We start from the raw sequence: 8946 nt of genomic DNA, 5'->3' as shown, positions 1-8946 counted from the left end.
AGAGGGAAAGGAAAGCAGAGAAGGTGGGTGAGGGAAGAGAATTAATTTCTCATGATTGAAGTTCCAAAGTAGCAGTATCTAATGAGTTCAGACCTCCTGGACTGGTGCAACACGTGCTCCCCGCCCCCCCCCCACCACAACAAAGCCAAAAGCCTACGCCAGGTCATGAAAGGACTGCCCCCTTCCTGCCTCTCTCATCCTGTTGCCTCCCAGAATATTTTCATCATCCCTGAAGACGTTCCCATGATGCACCTTTACCATGTTTAGCCCCATTCTTCTAATTCCTCCCACATCCATTTCATCTCTCCACCCGCAAGGCCACATCTTCTTCCTTTTCCTTTCCTCCCTCTTTTGAATGACCACGGAGTCTTATTTGTGCTGCCATCCACAAGAGAGTGGTCAACCTCCCAAGAGCCACACCCTTAAAGAAAACTGATTCTCCCTTCCCCGGCAACCATCAACCGTCCCAGCTCCCCAGTTAGGGAATACATTTGACTTGGAATCTCTCTTAGCCTTTTAAAAGTCCTCGTGACAAAATTTCACATACTAACTGTGTCTGTCAGACATGTGGATATGTTGGGAATTAACTGAGGGGGGCCCAAGCTTTTAACATTGCAACGTGATCATTTATCTCCAAGAATTATGCTTGAGTACCATGCAAGTGAGTTCTTTTCAAATTCATTTTTTAAAAAAGCTTACCTCTCGATGCTCTAAGGAAGGGTTTGTATTGGGCCATGTTCCCAGGCTGGGGAAGCCTGACTTGATGTTCTCACCATCTTTTGGTGTTAAATCAATCACCATACACACATGTCCATGAATCAGGCTTTTGTGTCAAGAACATTTAAGTTCTGTCCTCCGCTTGGGTTTGAATGAGTCACCCCAGAAACTCTAAAATCTTACCATCATTACTGGATATTAAAGGAGACAAAGTGAGCGTTTAAGAGGTGATTAGGGTTTGGCCCTAAGTAGTATCCATTCATGCAATTAGCTGATTAATAAGTAAATGAATCCTCATGAAAGTGTCTGACATCAAAGCCAGTCTGGCTGGATCTCTTGTGGGTTCCCTGTCTCTCACCATAGTTGTGCCTGGAGCTAGAACTGTGGGCCCTAACAGACCCAATTTCTTCATCATTTACCCACTATGTGGTAATGTGGACAGAGACAAAACCGACTAAGATGCTCTCCTAGCAAAATTTAAGTACACCATACACATAATTTACCAAAGCCACTGTACTGTACAATAGGTCAGAACGTGTTTATCCTGTCTGAAGCCTTCTACCCCTTGACCAATCTCCCTCCTCAGCCCCTCAGTCCTCCACACTCCTCCACCTGTGGCAACCGACATTTAACTCCATGTCTCCATGTTTATGAGTTCAGCCTTTTAAAGAGTCTTCACTCAGGTGTCACTGTGAAGTGACTGTCTGTCTGTCTTTCTGTGCCTGGCTCACTTCTCTTGATATACTATCCTCCAGGTCCATCCATCTTGACACGACTGACAATTTCAACCTTTAAAATGCTGAATTGCACGACATTGTGTATGTGTACCACATATTCTCTTCTTTTAAAGCATGTGTGTGGGTGTGCATATGCGTGTTTATGTGCAGGTATTCCTACATGTAGAGGCTGGAAGAGCCCACCAGAGCCATCTTCCATCACTGTCTGAGTGTTCCTACAAGGCAGGGCCTGAACTGGGCTCACATCTTAGCTAGGCTGAAAGCCAGCTAGCCCTGGCATGCCTCCAGGTGTCCACTCTCCCTGGAGCTGAGGTTACAGGTGTCCCAGGAATGACTACTCTGCATAAGTGCAGAACAAGTACTCTTAAGACTGAGGCATCTCCTTAGCCTCTGTGTACCACATTTTCCTTACCTGTTTATTGGTCGATGGATGCTGACCATTTCCATTTTTTGGCTTTAAGAATAACACTGTACTGAGTATGATAGTGCAGTTGCTCTCCTACACACTGAGTTCCGTAGCGTATGTGCCCAGTTGCTGGATCATATGCTAGTCATATTTTTAATCTTTGAAGGCACCTCCATACCATTTCCACAATGACTTCTGATTGACATCCTAAGCAACCACTGTAAAGGTTCTCTCTCTCTCTCTCTTTTTAAGTTTATGTATTTGAGTATACCGTTGCTCTCTTCAGCCACACCAGAAGAGGGCACTGGATCCCATTACAGAAGGTTGTGAGCCACCATGCGGTTGCTGAGATTTGAACTCAGGACCTTCGGAAGAACAGTCAGTGCTCTTAACCGCTGAGCCATTTCTCCAGCCCAAAGGTTCTCTTTTCTTGATATCTTCACCAATATTTTGTTAACTTTTGAATTTTTAGGTTTTAGGTTTTCATACAAACATGTAGTGTATGTTGAGCATATTCCTTTCCAAACTCCTACTATGCCATTTCTCACTCTTCCCCTTCTCTTTAGTCACCATTGTCACCCATTTACTTTTGCTTTCATGTCATATACACATCTATATGTGTCTACGGATACATATTCCCTACCCCCAGCCCCCATCCCAACCGTGGTCTCACTGGTATTCAGAGAGCGAGAGGTAACTTCCCCTGGACAATCCTACTTTTGCTTTGTCCTCAAATCCAAACTACCCTTGCTCACAGCAGGAAGCACAGCTGAAGGAGAGTCAGAGAAGGAGGACTATGGGAGGTGTGGAAAGAGAGACTCTCACCTTCAGGAGAGGGCATCAACTTATAGGAAAGTGCAGTCCCTTGGGGAGTAGCCCAGGAGTCCTGGCTCCTGTTGGAAGGGCTGAGACCCTGCACAATAATAATAAAAAAAAGAACAATTTAGTAGCAATTGGGCGGTGATCACTGTGTTATGAGCAAATTGGTATTTTAGGAGGGGTTTAACCAGGCACTGGTGTGGTTCATATACATACATACAGGTAAGGAAAACAGTGATATGCATAAAATAAAGCTTTAAAAAATTAAAATCAAGAACTTAAAATGGACTTGGGGGGTCACTGAACCCTGTATCTGTTCTGCTGCCAAATTTAGCTCTATTGGAGAAATCACATCCCCCTGTCTTCCAGCATTATAGCATTTAGTTGTCCGGTATTTCATTGTCTTAAGTTGGTTTATGGGGGTAAGTGGCTAAGCTTAACCACTTGGGACCACTGAACTCAGGTTTTTGTCCCCTAAACTCTGTTAACATAAACCCTAAGCCATCGCCATTGGCCCTCTTATTCATGTTAACATACGTTTGATCCTCTTTTTGTATTTTGGTTTGGGGTCTAAACCAAAACTTTAGACAAAGTCGTGAAGTTCTCGTCTATATATCTCATGGGTGAGAAGTAGGATTCGCTGGGATAAAGTCCTTACCAGAGCAGCTACTCTAACGCAGCCGGGGCTGAGGTCGGACTTTTGATTTCCAAGGACAGGGACACTATCTTAATTACTGTAACTCTAGTCCTTAGAATCTTACATTACCACAGTATTTTAAACAAGCCAACAGGGTTGCCAGATGAAATATGGAGTCTCACAGCTGTCTGAAAACTAACTCTCACTGCATTTTATCTGGCAACCCAGAGAACAGCTCCTCACAGGGAACAATTATCCCAGCATGTAAGCGTTGAGTATGGGGATTGAGAGACCGCCAACACCAAGTACATCCGTTTTCTTCATAATCATCGCCAAGCCTTGCAGGGTTCAAACTGCTAACAATACCAGGTTCGAGATCCAACCAAGATCCGCAGTTCCCACACTTTCCTAGGTGATGCTGCAGGCGGTGTGTGTCTATGTGTGAGCATTATTACCAGAGCTAAAGAAAAGGTATTTGGACTCTGAAGTTGGGGGGTGGGGAGGAGAGAGGAAGCGGAGGTTATGGGGGGGAGCTTTTAGGCAAGCCCCGCATGTAGCCAAGGTCTTCAAGGCACTTTAGATTCTCTCTAGGCTGTGTTCTCAATGATAGGAGATCGATAGGGTAGGGGGCGTGGCTGTCCGAGGCGTGGCCTAGGCGTGCCGTGACGTAGAGGCGGGCCCGGAGGGTAGCGTCTCCCGGTTGGCGTTCCAGGCAAGCATCTGGCTTTGGTACGGCAGCAGCGGACCCTGATGTGTTCCCTGATGTGTTCCCTTTGCAGCTCCCATTTCGTTTGTCGTCATTGCTTGTGCGTGGATGGTGGGCTGACAAGACCCGGACCAGGACAATGGACCGGCAAACGATGAGCTCCGTGTGCCGCCAGGGGACGCTGCGTCGACAGAACTGAGGGTGGGGCCGACTGGGCAGAGGAGGAGCTAGATTGAGGAAAAAGACCTGTGGATGAGGGCTTTGGTGGGGCCCGCTGAGTCTAAGCGACCAGGCAGAGGTGGGGCGTGGTATGGGCGGGGCGGACTGAGGTAGGTGGAGACTCCTGGCTGGGGGCGGAGTCTGACCTGGATGGAATTGTTTGTGGGCGGGGTCAGGAGTACTTTGACTTGGTTAGGGGTGTGGCAGGTAGGCGGGATCAGGCTGAGGTACAATCTGAAGTGGGCGGGGTCGGGATGGGTCTGGGTCTGAAAGGAGGATGGAGCTTTGGCCTGGGTGATGAATGAAGAGCAGGTCTTAAATTTCGTTCCCTAAGAGCCGAGACCAGACTCATCAGGCTTGGTTTCGTAGCTGAGGGTCTTTGTTTTCCCCATCCCGCCCTTTTGTTGTTGTTGTTGTTAGTGTTTTGTTAATTTTTTTAGTTTGTTGTTAGTTGTTGTTAGTTAGTAGCATCACTTACTAGCCCAGGCAGTCCTCCAACTCTCCTCAGTTCTCCTGCCTCGACCTTCTAAGGACTGGCATTATAGACTGCTGCCCTGGTACCAATTGTTTTCTTTGACACAGAACTTTTAAAAAGGGAAAGTTCTTATGTCAACAGAAGCTCTCTTGAGCCCTCTTGTGCATGGCTTAGAGTTGAGACATTTGTATCTATAAAATACTCTTTTATAAATAAAATCCCCTTCTTGTAATAAACCCACACACACAAAATCACACAGCTAGGTTAAGGTAGCCACTCAACAAACACTAGTCCAGTGCTAAAGTCTATCCATCTCAGTGAACTTCTGAATAATTATATCAGCTATATTTGAAGCCCTTGTACTTATGCTAGAGTTTTACGCTTCTGTTTTTCTAGTTTGAATTCTGTCATAGTTCTTTTTTATGCATAAAATGCAATTGACAGTGAGAAATATAATTGATGGTATAAAATACTTTAAAATTATTTTTTTTTTATATTTTTCTGCGTGTTAGATCCCAGGCTGGCCTCAGACTCATTATGTTGCTCAGGGTGACCTTGAACTTATTCTTTTTTTTTTTAAGAGTTAATACAAATGCTTTATTTAACAGTTTCAGGACATCCCATGGGCTAAGTGGTAGATATCCAGGATCCAGCAGCAAGGTCAGTGCAACCTAGGAGCTTATCTTTTTTGACTCCAATAGGGTGAACATATGCATTACCATCTCCAACAAGGCCTTTGATGTTTCAAATGATAAAGTGGCTGGTGTTACCCATAAATTCCACATGCACTGTCCCTGCCCAATACCTCGGATACCCTAGCCAGCTTGATGGGCTGCACAATGACTTGACTCCATGATGGCATAAATCTGGCAGAGAGAGTGACCTTGAACTTCTGATCCTTCTACTCCCACTTTCTAAATTCTGGGATTACAGGCATTTGCCTCCAAGCCTGGCTTACCCCGCCATACAGGGAATGAAACGCATGACTTTGTACTTGATAGACAAACATTCTACCACTTGATCTATAGAGTCTCAATCCTAACATAAAGTAATATTTTAAATTATTTTCACATTTTTTGTTTCGTTTGTTTGGTTTGGCTTTTTGCTTTTTGTTTTTGTTTGTTTTTAGAGACAGGTTTTTCTATGTAGTCCTGGCTGTCCTAGAACTTGCTCTGTAGACCAGGCTGGCCTTAAATACAGATTCATTGGCTTCCGTGTCCTGAACCTGGGATTAAAGACATGAGCCACCACCACCCAGCTTATTTTCACATTTAAAAAAAAATTGCAAAACTAGTTTTTTTTAAGTCTATCTTTAATTCATTCAGATTACTTCAAGGCCTCCACTAAATTACTGTCTTATTTAACAGAGTAGCAAAGTTGTAGAGGCCTTGTTTAGATCCCTACTCATCTTTTTTTTCCTCTTTTTTTAACTTTTATTACATTATGATGAGAAAAATTACATGATTTCAATTTATCTGATTTTGTTAATATTTAAAAACATAAGTAAATAGAATTAAATCACATTCTTGTTTCCCTTTTGTACCCACTCCTCCCAGAGACCCCCTTCAATACCTACAATATCTTTTTTGTCATATTCTTTAAAATTTATAAAATATTATAACAATAAAAATAAGTATTATAAAAATCATTTGATATAAAACATCAATCAATTTAACAGCTTTATGTAGATGCTCATCTACAGCAATAGTGAAAATACATTTTTTCAATATAAATTTTAAATAACTCCAAACATATTAACTGTATATTTCAAAATAATACATCACTACTAGTATTTTCTTAAATGAACATAAATATATAAAGTCCTTTTGTTTGTTTGTTTTGTATTTAGTAGAGTTTAAAAGCTTGACTCTTACTGTGGTACAAGCTCAAAATAAGAACAATTTTTAGACATTGGATCTCATTGTAATAAAGCTGTACTTTGGGCTGGAGAGATGGCTCAGTGGTTAAGAGCACTAACTGTACTTCCAGAGGTTCTGAGTTCAATTCCCAACAATTACATGGTGGCCCACAACCATCTGTAATGGGGATCCGATGCCCTCTTCTGGTGTGTCTGAAGACAGTTATAGTGTACCCATAAAATAAATAAATCATATATATATATATATATATATATATATATATATATATATATATATAAAAGCTATACTTCAATGACCCTCACATCACCAAAGGATTTTACTTCCATTGTAGCTAAGCTGAGAGTTGACAGTCCTGCTGCACCAAGAAATGAACTGTAAGCATGATTTTTGAATACAGACTTCCTGCTGTGGTCAAAGCTATTTGATTTGAGTGAGTGACTTTATTCTCAGCCCACAGAGAACAGGTTACATTCATTTAAGAAATGGTGTGTGTATTAAGATGGTCTATCCATAAACTCATTCATCAACTGTTTCAATGTACAGTGGTTCTGCTTGGAGGGTGGCCCTACTCATCTTAAGGATTCTTTGTCGTCAGTCTAATTGCAGTGAGATGCCCTATATCTCCTTGGAGACGTTTATGTATTAAATAGCACAGTTGCTGGTTCCCCTTTCCCCAGGACCATTCAGAGTGATCCTTGAGGCTCCAGCTTGCAAGCCTCACCCATCAAGCATGGCTACTGGATCTTGAAATCAACCGTTCTGCCCTCCATCCTGCTTGTCCACCTTCTCCTGCTCCTTCGTGCTGTGACCTGTGCTTTGCAGGGTTCTACCCCTCCCTTCAAACCCACCACTGGCCTTTAAAGGCTCTCAGCACTCTTTCATTTACTCTGGGCTTCCATTGGGCAACCTTTCGTGGCTTTGTCCAAAATCCTGCAAACACATTTCTAAGGCCAGGCCAGGTGTCACTGCCAGATCCATAAGGCTTTCTCTCTCTCTCTCTCTCTCTCTCTCTCTCTCTCTCTCTCTCTCTCTCTCTCTCTCTTTCTCTCTCTCTCTCTCTCTCATTCTCTCATTCTCTCATTCTCTCTCCCAGTCAACTGTGCCTGGGCAGGTGTCTCAGACAGGATGTGGCACAATGGCTGGTTGGGTCTTGATGGGCATCACATTAATAAGTAAATGAGGCCTGCCTTGGGTACAGCAAAGGAAAAGATATGAGCCAATGCATAGAAGGCCGGCACATTCTTTGTCCCAAGTGTGACCAGAAGTGGGGAGAGGACCAGATAGATCTCTAATGTTCACCAAATGCATCCCAAAGCACCTCTTCAACTAGTGTCTCGAAGCAAATGTACTGGCTGGTTTTGTGTCTACTTGACACAAGCTGGAGTTATCACAGAGAAAGGAGCTTCAGGTGAGGAAATACCTGCATGAGATCCAACTGTAAGTCATTTTCTCAATTAGTGATCAAGGGGGGTGGGCCCCTTGTGGGTGGTGCCATCTCTGGGCTGGTAGTCTTGGGTTCTATAAGAAAGCAAGCTGAGCAAGCCAGGAAAAGCAAGCCAGTAAAGAATGTCCCTCCATGGCCTCTGCATCAGCTCCTGCTTCCTGACCTGCTTGAGTTCCAGTCCTGACTTCCTTTGATGATGAACAGCAGCAACATGGAAGTGTAAGCTGAATAAACCCTTTCCTCCCCAACTTGCTTCTTGGTCATGATGTTTGTGCAGGAATAGAAACCCTGACTAAGACAGGGTCCAAGAACAGAAATTCTGTGCCATTGACGTGGCTCAGTGACTTACAGTACTTGCCACCAAGACTGATTCCCAGGATCCACATGATAGAAGGACAGAACTGAGTCCCCAAAGTGGACCTGCCCTCAATATGTGTACAGTGGGTGTATGTCCCCTCCCTACCCCATAAGTAAATGTCATTTCAAAAGAACCTGACCCTGATCCAAAGACTAGTGCCTCTGGAACTGCTGTAATTGCGCCTTTCTCTTAGAGGCTCTGTTCTGAAGTTCTGCCTAATCATTTTCATGATAGTTTCACTGTGGATCTGTATGTATTTCCAGGGAATATGAGTCTAATTTTGTTTAACGCTTGGTCCCTGTAAAAGGAAACAGATTGTCTGGTTTTGTTTTTTGAACTTACTGTGTACCCCCAAGCTAGCCTTGAACTCAGGATGATCCTCCTACTCCAGGCTCCCAAGTACCAGGATTGTATTGCATCCCTCCATGGTGTATTTCGGAATCATTAGTGACTTGTGTGACTATTGTATTCATTACATCCATTCTGTGAGCCATTTGGGCTCCTGGCTTCCTTTTATTGCCATGAGCATTTCTGAGCATAGAGAGCTG

The sequence above is a fragment of the Mastomys coucha genome, unplaced genomic scaffold, assembly GCF_008632895.1.
Source record: "Mastomys coucha isolate ucsf_1 unplaced genomic scaffold, UCSF_Mcou_1 pScaffold5, whole genome shotgun sequence".
NCBI lineage: Eukaryota > Metazoa > Chordata > Mammalia > Rodentia > Muridae > Mastomys > Mastomys coucha.
The sequence above is the reverse complement of the archived record's forward strand: the minus strand, read 5'-3'. Positions refer to the sequence as shown.